Source organism: Colobus angolensis, unplaced genomic scaffold (assembly GCF_000951035.1).
Source record: "Colobus angolensis palliatus isolate OR3802 unplaced genomic scaffold, Cang.pa_1.0 Scaffold198, whole genome shotgun sequence".
NCBI lineage: Eukaryota > Metazoa > Chordata > Mammalia > Primates > Cercopithecidae > Colobus > Colobus angolensis.
The window spans coordinates 1,206,508-1,223,777 of record NW_012115132.1 but is presented as its reverse complement, the minus strand read 5'-3'; the positions used below and the strand labels follow the sequence as shown (position 1 = coordinate 1,223,777).

Genomic DNA, 17,270 nt, shown 5'->3' with positions numbered 1-17,270 from the left:
TTTGGAGGAACCAATGAAAAGTGGCCCATACTAGCAAGTATAATTTGACAAAAAGAAAAGATGTTGGCATTTCTAAAAAAAAATGATAACTTACGAAATTCTAAGTATTGAGTTCTATATTTTGCATACCTTAGCTCATTTATTTCTTAACACATTCCTGTCATTTACATCTTAATTTTTACCCTCATGTTTTAGACCGGGAAAAAGAAGTATAAATAATTTACAGTCCAGGTGTGGTGGCTCATGCCTGTAATCCCAGCACTTTGGGAGGCTGTCTGAGGCAGGCGGATCACCTGAGGTCGAGAGTTGGAGACCAGCATGACCAACACTGAGAAACCCTGTCTATACTAAAAATACAAAATTAGCTGGGCATGGTGGTGCATGACTGTTATTCCCAGCTACTTGGGAGACTGAGGCAGGAGAATCACTTGAACCCGGGAGGCGGAGACTGTGGTAAGCGGAGCCATTGTACTCCAGCCCGGGCAACAAGATGAGACTCAGTCTCAAATAAAATAAACTAAAATAAAAATAAAAGTCCAACACCAAAGCTTATGCCTGTAATCCCAGCTACTCAGGAGGCTGAGGTGGGAGAATTGCTTGAACCTGGGAGGCAGAGGTTGCAGTGAGCTGAGATCCAGCCATTGTACTCCAGCCCGGGCTACAGAGTGAGACTCAGTCTCAAATAAAATAAACTAAAATAAAAATAAAAGTCCAACACCAAAGCTTATGCCAGAACTCTAATTGGATTACTGGAGAAACAGAGTGAGAGATCTGTATACTGTAATTGTGGTAAAAGAAGGAAATTCTCAACAGATACCTTAATCATTAACTTTTCATTTTGAAGTAATTATAGATTAGCATGGAGTTGCACAAATAGAACAAAGAAGTCTGGGATGCCCTTTACCAGTTTCCCCCAGTGGTTATATTTTACCTCCTATAGTACATTATCAAAACTAGGACACTGACATGGGTACGATGTGAAGGTATACTTCTATGCCATTTTTTCCATGTGTAGATTTGTGTAAACCCCACTGCAATTACAATGCAGAACTACTCCATCACCACAAAGCAGAGATCTTTAATCTCCCCCGCAACTACCCCTTTTTAGTCATGTGTCCCCCACCCCCACCACATACCAAATCCTTAGGCAACAGCTAACCTGTTCTCCGTATCTGTAAATTTTAGACAGATACTTTTTAATTGCATAGAGAAAAAAAACCCCAATATTCATTCATGTATATATGCAATAAATATCATTTATTCATTCATGTTTACATTAGAAAGATACAGGGATTCAGAAATTCAAAGCTGAATAAAATTATCCATTTATTAACTTCCTTTCATCCCTTAATACTCATGCTATTATTCACTGAGAATTTACTATGTGCCAGGCAAACTTTTAAATCATTTTATATTATTATATATAATGCTTCTAATAGCCCTGTGACTGATATTATTAACCCCCGCCCTTAACAGAAGAAAAAATTGAACTTTGGAGAGAGAGAGAGAGGAAGAAGCAATTTACCCAAGGCCACACTGTTGGTGATGCTGGGATTCAAACCCATGTTTTTTTAATTTTTATTTATTTATTTTTTATTATTATACTTTAAGTTCTAGGGTACATGTGCACAACGTGCAGGTTTGTTACATATGTGTACTTGTGCCATGTTGGTGCGCTGCACTCATCAACTCATCAGCACCCATCAACTCATCATTTACATCAGGTATAACTCCCAATGCAATCCCTCCCCACTCCCCCCTCCCCATAATAGGCCCCGGTGTATGATGTTCCCCTTCCCAAGTCCAAGTGATCTCATTGTTCAGTTCCCACCTATGAGTGAGAACATGTGGTGTTTGGTTTTCTGTTCTTGCGATAGTTTGCTGAGAATGATGAAAACCCATGTTAAATAGGCTCAAAAGCCTGTGAATTTAAATACTATACCATGATACCTCTCCTTGAGATTGGACAATGTCCTGTGGGGGGCATTCACTGTCTTCTGCAGCGATGTGAAGTGTAGTATTCATCATCAACAACTATGCCCAATAATGTGCCACCGAGCTCCTGAGTTTCAAAATAACAATTTTGCAGATGGCTTGAGAGTTAGAAGACCCAGTGCAACTTGGCTTCATTAACATTTGAAACCAACCTTTTACAGTGACTAAACCGTTTTACCACAAGTGTAAGTTGTAGAAGAAGGAAGGTTTGGAAAGTGGGATGTCTCTAGGAGAACTTTAGCCATAATTAGTATTCTTTTTAAGGAATTTGCAAAGCCAGTCTCCCCAGTGAGATACCAAAAATTTTATGTGATGGAACAGGGAATTCTTTTGGTGACAACTGTCCTCACACAGAGGAAAAAAATCTCACGCCTCTTAGGCATGTTTCAAAAATATGGGTAATAAATCTAAGGTGAGAGTTTCCATTCTCTCCCTAAGTTCTCACTCTTCAGTAAAGTTGCAGAGCAGAATACAAACTAGCATTCTCAAGAGCATCAATGAGAGCTTAACTTGTTTTTCTTCTATTTCTTTAAAACTTTATTTTTAATTGACAATGATGGGCTGGGCGTGGTGGCTTATGCCTGTAATCCCAGCATTTTGGGAGGCCGAGGCAGGTGGATCACAAGGTCAGGAGTTCGAGACCAACCTGGCCAATACGGTGAAACCCCATCTCTACTAAAAATACAAAAATTAGCCAGGCGTGGTGGCGGGCGCCTGTAGTCCCAGCTACTCAGGAGACTGAGGCAGGAGAATCACCTGAACCCGGGAGGTGGAGGTTGTAGTGAGCTGAGATTGGGCTACTGCACTCCAGCCTGGGAGACAGAGCGAGACTCTGTCCCAAAAGCAAACAAAACAAACAAACAAAAAAAACAAAAAATAAAGACAATTGTGGTTAACTGGCTTCTCAAGTTATTCTACCAATATTCATTATTCTAGGAGTTTAAAACATACAAATATTTCATTTACAATATTTTCTTTTGAAGGCCTTTTAAAAAATTTCGACAAGGCTAACTTTATTCAAGCAAAGAACAGAAGATAATTTCAAAGAACTCTACCTCCACTATCTTTCCTAACTTAAATTTTCATTGAGAAATTGTGCAAGATTAAGTTTACTGTTTTCCAGCACTGCTCTTTTGGCTTGTCTTGGTAGTTTCATCTTCATTTCTGATTCTGGTTCTAGAACTTCATGGTCACTTTCAGAGTCAGCCTCAGCAATCTGATGTCTCCTCTTCATCTTAGCTGAAGCTGTCACTTTTCTCTGTCCCCTATTAGTCTTTTGCTGACTAGATTTTGATGCCAGGGTTGCTTTTACATCCCTAAGAGTCATATGTACTTCCTTATTCTTTTCATCTTCATTTTGAAAAATAGTTGTAGTCAAGTTGGCATCCTGTGCTGCTTCAGGCTGGTCACCAAATTCTTTATTTCCTTTTTGCCAACTGAATCTTGATTTTCTCCAAAGCTTTCAGACGTGCCCCACCCTTTACTTGCTCCAGAATCCCATTCAATAGAACCGGAAGATCTTTTGCAAGATGGCTATTGAGTTCTAAATAACTCAATGCTTTTATAGAGACCCGAATTTCTGGTGAGCATGGCCTTGTTAAGATCTCACTGCAAATTTTTATAGCCAAACTGTCATGTACTGTTAAGGCCTGATAATCTTAGGAATTCTTGGCCTGAGGATTTAATCTGCTTGTTCTCGTCAAATCTATAAGTAACTCAACAACATTTCTGATATCAATTTCAGCTAAAGGAGAAGATGCAGGAGCACTGGCCAGTGTTTGCAGGCTTGAAAGAGAAACTTCTTCAAAGCATTCCTGATCAGTCCTGCTTGCAGAAGCAAACATGGGGGAGAACACGCCTAGGCAATGTCAAAGTCGAACATCCTCTTCAGTCACAGGACTCTACCATTACAAAATTAAGATGCGAAAAAGTCCTGCTGCTGACCCAAAGCCCAGAGAACATCAGCTTGGCTAGTCCTTCTGTGGCTCCTGTCCTAAGTGTAGACAGAAAGGAGTTTCAGAACATTCTTCGCTGTAAGGCCTTTTCAACTTTTTATGACTCTTGTTCATCAATCACTGTTTATCTCTGCACCTTCATATTAAAAGGCTTTGATTTTTTAGGTTTAAGTGGTTCAACCCCAAACATTATCAGCTAGTCAAAGATTCCCTGTAAAGCACTTATTTTTGTTGTGACATCATCAATTTGCAAAACCTGCAATAATAACACAAAGTGTTACATACAAAATCCTGATTCTGTAGTCTGCAGCTCCTGAGCATAAAACAGTCAGATTTCTTACTGTAGGGTAAACATGTATTATCTTAGGAAGAATAAAAAATTAAATGATCCCATTCATGGCTGCACTTATGCCTGCTGAAATGGACATCTGCTTCAACAGTTCACAGCATAAGACATTCTATAATGTTTCTGCGTCATTCTTCTCTATGTGGACTTCTTTAATTTCAAATTGCTCTGTCTCTTTCAAAAGGTTTCTTTTGATATCTTCTAATGCTTTTATTTCTTCTTTTAATTTTGACGCCGAGTTAAAAATCCTGCAAGGTAATATAATTTTCCAAAGCTTCTTTGGCTTCAATATGCTTAACTTTTATTTCAGCCATCCTGAGTCCTTCCTTTCTTGCATCAACTGGGTCATCGTAAACACCAACAGTAACAATGGGTGCCCCAATCTCTGAGATAATTTCTGTTCTCTTATTATCATCTATAATAATATGCAGCAGTCCTTCAACAAGAAAAGGAACCATGGATATTGGGGTTGTCGGTAGAGTAAGAATCTCCTGTCAAATAGACAGCATTTTTTTTCTTCCTCCTTCTTCATTCATATCCAAAGACTTAATAATTAGAATCAATTGTCAATCAAAAAAAACTCATGACTTTTAGGTTCTTTTCAAAGAAATGGGTAATAAATCTGGGGTGAGTTCATTGTCTCCCAAAGTTCTCACTGTTCAGTAAAGTTGCATAGCAGAACACAAACGAGGATTCTCAAAGGCATTAATGAGAGCTCAGCTTGCTTTTCTCTCCTTTCTTTAAAACTTTATTTTTAATCAGCAATGGCGGTTATCAACTGACTTTTCAAGATACTCTATCAGTATCTATTATTCTAGGAATTTAAAGCATGCAAATACGTCATTTACAATATTTTCTTTTGAAGGCTGGCATTTGTTTTCAAAGAAATGACATATTGGGAAACAGGACTCTACAGGTATCACACACACACAAGTGATGCCAGCAAAAATGAAAGAAAGAAAACAGTATTTTCTTTGTTGGGTTGCCCGCATGGCCCTAGGATAAGGCAGACTTGCAAACAGAGGTATAGGCTAGGGATGCGGACGCCCATTTCTTCCAGGTTTTGACAGTGCTTATCATTATTATTAATTTTTAAGTCAACTTTTAAAGTATAACCTACAGACGGAAAACTGCACAAATTGTAGGTGTCCACCTCAACTGTATTTTTGCGAAGAGAATATATTTGTGTCACCATCACTCAGATCAAAAAATAGAATATTACAGTCATCCCAGACATACCTTTTGTATACCCTTTCTAGCTCCTGTCCTCCAATATGATCACTATTCGAATTTCTATGGATTAACTTTTGCCTCAGGCAAAAATGGATGAATGGATCATTTTTTGTTGCTACCTGAAGTGTAGGGAGGATCTAGGACAATTTCTGAGGCAAAGTTGAAGTACCAGGTCCCATACTTGTTGGCAGTGATAATTAAGGTGGAACCACAGACCAGCAGTATTTGCATGCAAATTATAGGTTCCCACCTCAGGCCTACTTAACTAGGAACTCTGGGGATGAGGTCCAGCAATCATCCTCCAGGAAAATCCGACTCTAGTCCAGTTTGAGAAGGGCTGTGCCATAGGTTCATTTAAAAAAAAGGACTGAGCTTGGTTGTTTGCCAGGCTTCCCAATGGCTGAGAGGGACATGGAATGGTAAACTGAGCTTCCCCCATCAGTTTTCAGAGGAAGAATACAAAAGACACAGAGCAGAGAGGCCTGTTGCTTTTTATCATCAAAAAGAACAGCAAGGTTCTCAACCAAAAGTATTCTTCAGATATCCTTTAATAGGCTTCTTTTTAAAAAATCATTCAGTTAAATATAAATGGTCGGACCCTATCCCAGTCATACTGAGTAAGGTTCCAGAGATTGAAGCCTGGGCATATGCTTTAAATGTTCCACAAATTTATATAGATTAAAGACCACCGCAGGCCTCTCTGAGGCCAAGCTGGAGCCCCCTAATGAGCTGCACCTATTGGTAGTTGTCCCCGGAAGACTAATACAACAGATGGTTCCTGGAGAGTATGTTAGCTATGGACTACTGACTAACAAATTCCCTTCAATTAAAATTTGGCTTAAAATTCCAGGCCAGCCACAGTGACTCATGCCTGTGATCCCTGTGATCCCCGCACTTTGGGAGGCTGAAGTGGGAGGATTAGTTGAGCTCAGGAGTTTGACACCAGCCTGGACAAGTAAGGAGGACCCATCTCTACAAAAAATTTAAAAAGTAGTCAGGCATGGTGGTGCACACCTGTAGTCCCAGCTACGTAGGAGGCTGAGGTGGGAGGATTGCTTGGGGCACAGGAGGTCAAGGCTGCAGTAAAAGTCATGATTGCACTACTGCACTGCAACCTGGGTGACAGAGCAAGACCCTTACTGAAAAACAAAAACAAAACAAAACAAAATTCCAAACATCTGTTATCTCACAGTATCTGTAGGTCATGAATTTGGGAATGGCTTAGCTGAGTGGTTCTGGCTCACGAATTTGCAGTTAGGATGCTGACAGGGGGTTGCAGGCATCTGAAGGCTTGACTGGGGTTGAGGATCCACTTCTAAGATGGCTCCCTCTTATGGCCATTGGCAGGAGGCCTCAGTTTCTTGCCATATGAGCCTTTTCCAAAGGCTGCTTGAGTGTCCTCCTGACATGGCAGGTGTTTCCTCCAAAGAAAAAAAGGAACTGCTATGCCTTTTCTGACCTGGTCTTCAAAGGCACACACCATGTTTGTTGTTGTTTCTTTGATTTTTAAATTTCAATAGTTTTGGGGGAACAGGTCGTTTTTGGTTATATGGATAAGTTCTTTAGTGGTGATTTCTGAGATTTTGGTGCACCCATAACCTGAGCAGTGTACACTGTACCCAATGGGCAGTCTTTTATCCCTCACCACCCTCCCACCCCTTCTCCTGAGTCCCCAGAGTCCATTATATCATTCTTCTGCCTTTGCATTCTCATAGCTTAGTTCCCATTTATAAGTAAGAACATTTGATATTTGGTTTTCCATTCCTGAGTTACTTCACTTAGAATAACAGTTTCCAACTTCATCCAGGTTGCTGCAAATGCCATTATTTTGTTCCTTTATATGACTGAGTAGTATTCTGTGGTGTATGTATACACATATTTTAATCCACTCATTGGTTGATGGGCATTTCGGCTGGTTCCATATTTTTGCAATTGTGAATTGTGTTGCTATAAACATGCATGTGCAAGTGTCTTTTTCATATAATGATTTCTTTTCCTCTGGGTAGATACCCAGTCATGGGATTGCTGGATCAAATGGTAGTTCTACTTGTAGTTCTTTAAGGAACCTCCATCCTGTTTTCCATAGTGGTTTTACTAGTTTACATTCCCACCAGCAGACACACCTTGAGTTTTGGTTTATTCTTATTGTTAGAAGTGCGTCAGTAAGTCCAATACACATTCAACAAAAGGAGAATTAAGCTCCACTAGGATACAAGGAAGAGTACCAAAGCATTTGTAGACATATCGGTATCTTAAAACCACCATAGAGAAGCTTTCAGATGAAGTAAAGTCCTGCAAAGAGCCTGTTTGCAAATGTAGAGGGAGAATTTTTGGAGCTGCGAACCAGTAGCCTATGAAGATCTTGCAGATCCAAGTAAAGAGGGAAATCATTCTTTTTAACTAAGCTTTGACTCTGGATTATAAGATGAGACATATGGTAGACTTAAGATAGGGGTCAATGACAATAGGAGAGATGAGAAAGAGCCTCTCACTGACCACAAATGACGGCAGCATGAAACCACCAAATATGATGGTGGGCTAAGAATTGTTGGGCTGATCTGACAAAAGTTTGGCATGGAAAAGGTGTCAATTATTTGTGCAATGAGTAATTAAAATAATTCAGCAACTTACATTCCCCCTTTTTCCCTCACCCCCAACAAAACCCAAAGGGAGAGGAGAAAGGACTACAAAATTCTTCTTTTAATATCAATGAGTTCTACTATCTAAGGCAAAGGATAGGTACTTGGTATCACTGAAGTCCTTCAAATCCCTGGGTGACAACTCAAGATTCTCAACAAGGTCATCGGGTGATTTTACACCTATATATCCCCACTACTTGGCATTAACTGAACTTCAAATAAACACATTTTGACTTAATTTGTTATTTGACCTCATTTTACCAAAATGTGATCCAGTGTAATGCACGTTCCAGAATAGAAAGTGGTAGGGAGTAAAGAAATTCCATTCCTGATTGGTTGTGCAATAATTCTTTCAGCCACCCATATTCTTACCAATTGAAAAGATGCATGCTGGAATAAACATTGGCTTTATGACTTTCAGACTGACTTTGTGACTTATTGGGTTCAGAGTGGCTTTATGACTTATTGGCTGTGATGCATTAGACAAGTTACTTAAACTCCCTAGCCTCAATTTCTTTATCTGTAGAATGTCTCAATATACTTGTCTATTGAGATTATTGAAAAGATTAAATGAAATAACATGTATGAGATGTCACAGTGCCATGCCCATCTTGATCAGTTTTCCTAGTTTACAATGAATAGTCTTTCCAAATTTGTGCACAATAAAATTGTATTGGTCCAATGAAGCAGGGAGAGTCCTCCAGGGCAGGTGGGCTATAGTCCAACTGCTTTCCAGAGTACTGGGATTTGAAGAAAAATGCAAGCCCCAGGAAAAACCAAAAGGTTATACAAAGGCTCTTTCTACTATCCTGGCATGAAAACAAAATAACTTTAGGGAAAGATGCATGAGTCTTTTGCGAGATACTAAAAGATTTGGGGCAAACCTGATAACATGTCACCCTTTAACCCATCTGCCTCTTTATTCTAAAAACAAAAGAGAGCTATATGAGGTTCCTGTTGAGGGGCACCAGTTAATGAGTGTTGTGGCCATAACTAGAGCTACAATTAGCTGTTGCTTTCTCATAGTCTGAGCTAATCAGTGACTCTGGGGTGAAAAGAGATGAGAAATGGTTTCATTTTTTTCAGTAGGTTTTTGCTGATAACATACCTCAAAAGAACCATTTTGTAGGGTCAAATGTTTAGTATTATGTGTTTTCTTAAAAAGGTAGTTTCAACTTCAATAATTACATTATGAACATAAGGAAGGAGGTAAAATGAGGAAATGCAGTAAGAAGAGGGTAGGGAGAAGGAGAGAAAAAGGAAAGCAGAAAAAAATTCAAGAGTGAAAACTAAGTGGTGTGTGAAAATGTCACTGTGCCTGGGTGGTTGAAGTCATTAAAGTCAGAGAGCCAAAAATACCTAACAGAGTGGAGCGAAAAAAGCGCCGGACAGAACAGTGAGAATAATGTATCACTGATGTAAAAACAACTCATATGATGCTTGTAAATGTGGAAACTGTAACTATCCCTGGAGGGGTATAGAGATGAGTTCAATTAGGAGGGAAACTGAGTGACAGGAGGACAAAATTGGAAGGGAGATTTTAACTGTATAACTTTGTATCTTTTAAATTTTGTTCCATTGTGCATTTATCATGTATTCAATGCATTTAAACAGAAGAGGAGAAGGACGGGCCATAGAATAGATCTATTGGTTAAAACCATCTTGTCTCAAGCCCAAGCTGTCATTTGTAAACTATGCTTCTGTTGTTTGTCTGCCATTTCCATATCCTGCTTTTCTGGTAACAGGCTTTATCCTCATTCTCATTCTATGTGGTCTGGGGGATGTGATGGCTTGAGGGTTGTAGGTATGAAACAATTTGGACCAAAGAGATCCAGGCCCAGAATTTCTGCTGGATCCAGTGTAATGCACATTCCATAACAGAAAGTGATAGAAAGTAAAGAAATTGCATTCCAGGAATAATTGTTAAGGAGACTTTTTTCCCCTCCTCATTGTAAATACTGGGGGGTTGGATGCAATCATGGATCTGTGATGACCATCTTGCCATCAAGAGGGAAGGGCCTGCTCTTCTATGTTCCTTTTTTTTTCTTAAGCCAGTTCAAGTTGGGCTACTTTCAAAATACAACCAAAAGTCCTGACTCATACACTGACCTCAAATAGGTCTTTTCATTTCTCTGAGCCTTGAGTTTCTTCATCCCATATAAAATTGAGATGGTGGTGGTAATGATCAAAGTGGTGATGATGATGATAATGAAGGTGATAACATTCACAGGGTTACTGGAGTATCAAATGAGGTAATAATTATGAAAGTGCTTTGTGACATGATGTTAGTAGTTGTCACTTATGTTTTTAGCATTTTAAGACTTTCTGTTGACTCAGTAAATGGGGGAAAAAACTATATTAGTGAACATAATGTTTTCATATTATCTATACCTATAGGTCTCTCTTAGAAATTCTATTAGTAAAGAGTCAAGGCATGCATATTAAAACAGAAAATCCCAGTAAATCTCTTGGGTTACAAAACGGAGTAAGAAACATGCAATGCTGTCACAGCCAATTAGCAAGTGTTCTAGAACACTGATGAGGTGTCTGGCATGTGTTATGTGCTGTAGAGGCAATTGGAGTACATGGTCTCTGTCTCCAATTAACTCACCATGTGCAGTGCATTGAATAGTGTCCCTCCAAAATTCAGGTTCCTGGGGAACCTCAGGATGTGACTTTATTTGGAAATAGGATCCTTGCAGATGTAATTAAGGGAAGGATTCAGATGAAATCCTTATCTCATTATCTCCTCATTCCACTCAGTGTATTAGGGTGGGTCCTAAATCCAATAAGAGTGCTATTATAAGAGACAGAAAAGACACAGAGAGACGTGCAGAAAAGAAGGCGATGTGAAGGTGGAGGCAGAGATTGGAGTGATGCAGCCAGAAGACAGGGAATGCCAAGGAGGGCAGGCAACCACTAGAAGTTAGGATAGAGGCATGAAATGGTTTACCCCTCAGAACATCCAGAAAGAACCAACCCTGCTGACACTATGGTTTCAGACTTCCAGTCTCCAAAGCTGAGAGAGGATAAATTTCTATTGTTTTAAGCTACTCAGTTTGTGGTACTTTGTTATGGCAATTCTTGAAAACTATTACACAAATACATCATATAACTATCTTCCTGGGCATAGCAGAACCAGGACTGCACTACTATTTAAAATATATGGACGCTTAAAAAATTCATAAGATGAATTTAGATCATTTAGAGCTGTGAAATCACGTGTCCATTTTAGCTCACTTTGGAGTTAAAAAGTTGTCTTCTTGGCAAGAAATCTTACTCCCACCAACATTCAGTTTTATAGCCCAGAAAGAAAATGGGGAACCATTCTGAAGTAAGGAACATACATAAAGCATGCTGGCCCAGGGTAGGTCTTTACTCAGTAAAGGACAGTGTCCTCGACTTCCTTCTTGGGGTAAAGAAAATCTAGACAACTTCCTTGCTGGCTGATGAGCCCTACATTTCTGGAACTAGGGAAGAAGAGGGAGGGAGGGAGTAAAGCAGCAATAAAGTCAGGATGGCTGATTGGAGCTATTTTCAGCAGGCCAGTCTTTTATAACTCCTATTTTGTTCCCCAGTTGAACTGACCACTGCTTGATGAATTGTGTTTATCTGTCATTCAGCGATAAAGTTCTCTTTTAATTCCCTGCTGAATAGAAATATTTAGGGCAATGCCACAGCTGTGTTTATTCTCACACTCCACCACAGTTATGTAAATACTGCCTATGGAACTATTTCTGATAACAGCCCATCCCAACCCCAAGGAATTATATGCTCACTCTCAATGTCTGCCAAGATGAGCCGTTTCAATGCAGCTTGGCACGGCATATGAATGATATCACAGCTTCTCAGAGATCATTTGGCAAAACTCACAATAAAAGAGTAATTTTCTTCCCCTCTTGCTCTCTCAAAGGCTTCCATAGAGTCAATATTTCCCAGCATCCTCTACTTCCTCTGTTTAGAAACATGAGGCTAACACATAAAATGTGAAGCCTCCTACTATGAAATTAATAAATAAAACAACTCACAACCTGACAATGAAAGTTTCAAGTGACCTTTCCCCTCCAAGTGACTCTGGAGAAAACACAGATGAAACTAGTCAGGAAGATGAAGTTTCGCTGGCTTGCAGCAAATTCGGGGAATCTAAGAGAATTCAAACCACATGGTCATTATGGTCGCTTTCAGTTCCTCAAATCTGTGATTCCTATGGTTGATGAAAAATACTTCTCGACAGACAAGTAACAGTGGTTAACTCTAGATCATGACATTTCAGGGTATTTTTATTTCCACCTTTCTGCTTTTCTGTAGTTTCCAATTTTTTTCAACGTAATCAGGAAAAAATTAGAAAACTTTTAAAAAAATGAATATTTGCAGACCTTTTGCAATAATGTCATTGATGAAATGCTTCAGTAGAAAGAAGTATTCTTATGTGAAAACGATAACACCAAAGCAAAAATCAGATTATTTAAAAAATCCTAAAATGGGTTGTAACTACAAGATGTAAAAGAAAGAGGTAAAAAGATTGGTAGTAATCACATTTGTAATGAGGATAAGTATTTGTTCCGTGAAGATGCAAACTCCACCACCATACTTGTTCACTTTTCTCATTTTATCCTCATACCGTCCTATGAGGTGAATAGTATTAATGTGTCTATTTCACAGATAAGAAGATGGTGTCTTAGCGGGGTAGCCCATCCTGCCTTTTCCCATTAGTAAGAGGTAAAACTGGAACTAGAACCAAAGTTCATTGGACTCCAAAGCCCATGACTTAATCATTATGCTCCATCTAGCAGGATGGTTATAAAATGTGGTGTCTGGAAAGCAGGGAACATATTTCATGTTGGTTGCTGTTCAATATCTTCTGAATATCCTTCCTGTGTATTTGGAAAATTTTCCAAATTATATGTTGAGCTTCCCAAAGATAGAAGCCAGAATCCAAGTTCCCAGCCTTCCTTGTTGCTCAAGAACAGAACCACTCACACTGAATGGCAATTCTGAAGGGGGGAACATCAGGAAGTAAATGTGCGTAGACATGCATAGACTCCATCATCTGGAAGGCAGGAAGGAGGAGGCACCCCATTTTTAGGTAGAGCTCGGCCAATCTCAGATGTCATTGGTGTGAGCTGAGGCAGTGTGTGAGTTGTGAAACTGTTGCTAGTTGCTACGAAGGTGACAAATGGGTACTTTCCCTAGAGCAGCATTCAGGATTGGTTGGTGTTGAGTTTCCATAGACTGTGTTTTTGAAATTTTGAGGAAATCCGTGAACACCATAATATCCTTAACCAGAGTTGATTCTATTGCCTGAAACTACAATCCTCAGCTAAGAATGTGGATTTAGGAAGCAGGTTGCCATGATAGGAACCAGGGAGATCATTTAAGGAATGTGTAAAGTGTGAGCAGTTAATGAAAAAGAAACCAGAAAAGGTGTTCTGGTATTTTTCACAAAATCCTATTTCAAAAACAGGTCATGCATGATATAGTATTCTGCTAAGCTCTGAAGGAACTTGACAATATCTCTCATGTTGGCTAGATTTCAGTTTTTCAGTGACACATAAATTTACAAAATACGTGAAGAATTTCAGCACTTTGACCTTTCCTTGGGAAATGATATCATTATTAATTTTACAAGAAAAGTCAGCTAATGTCAAAACTAAAGAAAACATTTTGTTTTCTCACTATGCATATCATCTATACCTCCCAAAATATTCTGTGGTTTTACCTTGCTCAACTGATTTTAAAAAATAATAAGCCACCTAAATAGACAAGGTGCTATGCAGGGCAAATAAATGTGCATTTGTCTTATAATCTTAGTACTTACATTGATAAATAATCTATCCCACAGCCCAATCTAGATCACACCATTTAGAGTCTGAGGGCCTACTTTTGCCTCTTTTGAATTAGATTATTTTAGACTAGGGTTGCCAGATTTAGCAAATAAAAATGTTGGCTGCCCAGTTAAACTTGAGTTTCAGATAAACATGGAATAATTTTTTAGTATTAGTATGTCTCGTGTAATATCTAGTGGTGGAGATGGTGTAAAGTACATGAGTTAGAAAAAGGTATAGAAAATAAAACTGACAGGATGTTATGATAGATTAACTGTGAGGTGGCGGGGAAGACAGAAGTGTCAAGGTGATGCCTAGGTTTCGGGCTTAGACAACTAAATTAATGACAGTGCTATTTACTAAGATAAAAAACTGAAAATGATTCAGATTTGGAGAGAAACACTGTGAGTTTGGTTAAATAGCTCCATTTTCATTTGGATACCTTGTTATAACCTGAGACTTATAGTATATACATGTACAAGCTACTCTTCAAGAGTCTGTTTTTCCTATGGTTATTTTGTTTTAATGCCATCAATATCTTTCCAATAATTGAAGTTGAATGACCCAACATCCTTGATGCCTCTTGTCCTCTTCTCTAGGCCCCAGTATACAATTTTTATCAGTATTATCTTGGCGGTACCTCCCTTTCAGAAGAGCTAGCCAGACTGTAAGTTACCAACTTTTCTCAGTGGAGTTGGGGCAGTGACTAACCTAGGATGGGATATAAGTTTTATTTTCTAGGCCAACTTTTTTTTTTTTTATACTTTATGTTCTAGGGTACATGTGCACAACGTGCAGGTTTGTTATATATGTATACATGTGCCATGTTGGTGTGCTGCACCCATTAACTCGTCATTTACATTAGGTATATCTCCTAACGCTATCCTTACCCGTTCCCACCACCCCACGACAGGCCCCGGTGTGTGATGGTCCCTTTCCTGTGTCCAAGTGATCTCAATGTTCAGTTCCCACCTATGAATGAGAACACGCAGTGTTTGGTTTTCTGTTCTTGTGATAGTTTGCTGAGAATGATGGTTTCCAGCTGCATCCATGTCCCTACAAAGGACATGAACTCATCCTTTTTTACGGCTGCATAGTATTCCATGGTATATATGTGCCACATTTTCTTAATCCAGTCTGTCATTGATGGACATTTGGGTTGGTTCCAAGTCTCTGCTCTTGTGAATAGTGTCTAGGCCAACTTTGATTAAATGGTAGCGGTTGCCTGAAATGATGTCTTGAAAGGAATCTGAAGCCTCATTCCAGGCTCATCTAGGATAAGTGTCATAATCATTTATGGATGTTTGCTGTGGGCATGGAAATGGAAATTGGCAGCACCCGTGCTGCCTACTTAATATTGCTAGAAAGCATTTTGACTTATACCTCTCCAAAAATAGGCCACTTTATCTCCTCATTGCCCCACCCTTGGATCAAGTCCTGGATTTTTTTCATCGAATAATCTCTCAAGTACAATCTCTCATTAAGTCAGAGTTTCATGTAAAATAATAAGATTTATCTGTCTGACCCATTTGCAAAATTGTGACAAAAATGCCTTTTCATTCATCAACTTATCAATTATTTTTTAGTGCCTAGTAATTGCCAGACATGCCAGGAGGCATGTGAAGAGAACTCAACACAGATACTGTTTCAGTAGTCACTAAGATTATACTCAAGCAATCTTGAACAAGCACATGCTTTCTTAAATTTGCAAATAACTCAAGAAATTCCTAATGTGAGAGAATCATTTGTACCTATTTTAGGTGCAGAGAATCATCACTCAATTCTCAATAAATTATCAAAGCAATTATTTACTATGTGAATTTAGCAGTGCTTATACATAATAACAGTACCTCACCATTACCAAAATATCACTCATCCATTCAGTTGTATTTTCTACTAAATCTTTCCTTAGTGAGAGTACAGGCGGAGAAAAGGGGAGAGGATATAGATAAAGGCATTGTGTCTCAGGTTTCTATATAAATAAAGATGTGTTACCTGTAGAAGGCAGTAAATTAAGTTATTAGCATCTAAGAACCTTTTAACAGGAACTATCAGTAGCTGCCACCCAGCAGAGAAGAGGGCCATGAGAGAATGATGAAGAGACAGAAGCTGGATGGGACAGGAAGGATTTAAAGAGAATCTATCACATAAAGGGACTAGAGAGTAGCCAGGGAACTTGGGTTCAGGAAGTAGCAAACATCATAGGCAATTTAGTTAGTACAGGAGAACTAGATACAGACATAACTCAGAGATATCATGGGTTCAGTTCCAGACCACCACAATAAAGCAAATATGACAATACAGTGAATATCACAATACAATGAATCTCAGGATTTTTTTTGGTTTCCCGGTGCACGTAAGAGTTATGTTTATATCACACTGTAGTCTACTAAGTGTGCAATGGCAATACGTCTAAGAAAACAAGGTACACACCTTAACATACAAGTACTTTAATGCTAAAAATTGCTAATGATCATCTGGGCCTTGAGCAAGTTGTAATCTTTTTGCTGGTGGAGGGTCTTGCCTCGATGCTGATGGCTGCTGACTGATCGGGGTGGTGGTTTTTGAAGGCTGGCATGGCCGTGTCATTTTCTTAAAATAAGACAATGAAGTTTGCCACATCGATGGACTCTTCTTTTCACAAAATATTTCTTTGCAGCATGTGATAGTATTTGATAGCATTTTATCCTCTGCAGAACTTTTTATCAAAATTTTAGTCAGTCCTCTCAAATCTTGCTGCTGCTTTATCAACAAAATTTATGTAATATTCTTTTTATTTGAGACAAAGTCTCACTCTGTCTCCCAGGCTGGATTACAGTAGCCTGATCTTGGCTCACTGCAACCTCTGCCCCCTGGGTTTAAGTGATTCTCCTGCCTCAGCCTCCTGAGTAGCTGGGACTACAGGTGCATGCCACCACGCCTGGTTAATTTTTGTATTTTTAGTAGAAATGGGGTTTCACCATGTTAGGTAGGCTGGTCTCGAACTCCTGAACTCAAGCAATCCGCCTGCCTCAGCCTCCCAAAGTGCTGGCATTACAGGTGTAATCCCAGTTTATGTAATATTCTAAATCCTTTCTTGTCATGTCACCAATTTTTACAACATTTTCACTAGGAATAGATTCCATCTCAAGAAGCCACTTTTTTTTTTCCTCATCCATAAGAAACAACTCCTCCATTTGTTCAAGTTTTATCATGGGATTGCAGCAATTCAGTCACATCTTCAGGTTCCACTTCTAATTTTAGTTCTCTTGCTATTTCTACCACATCTGCAGTTACT

At 39.1% G+C, this 17,270-nt stretch overlaps 1 protein-coding gene and 1 pseudogene across 1 annotated transcript in view; both read right to left on the bottom strand.

Moving 5' to 3' along the window:
- Positions 1 to 17,270, bottom strand: part of SNTB1 (syntrophin, beta 1 (dystrophin-associated protein A1, 59kDa, basic component 1)) — a 336,416-nt gene that overhangs the window by 112,742 nt on the left and 206,404 nt on the right. The gene's annotated exons all lie outside the window — the stretch shown is intronic.
- On the bottom strand, positions 3,065 to 4,856 carry LOC105511039 (annotated as a pseudogene).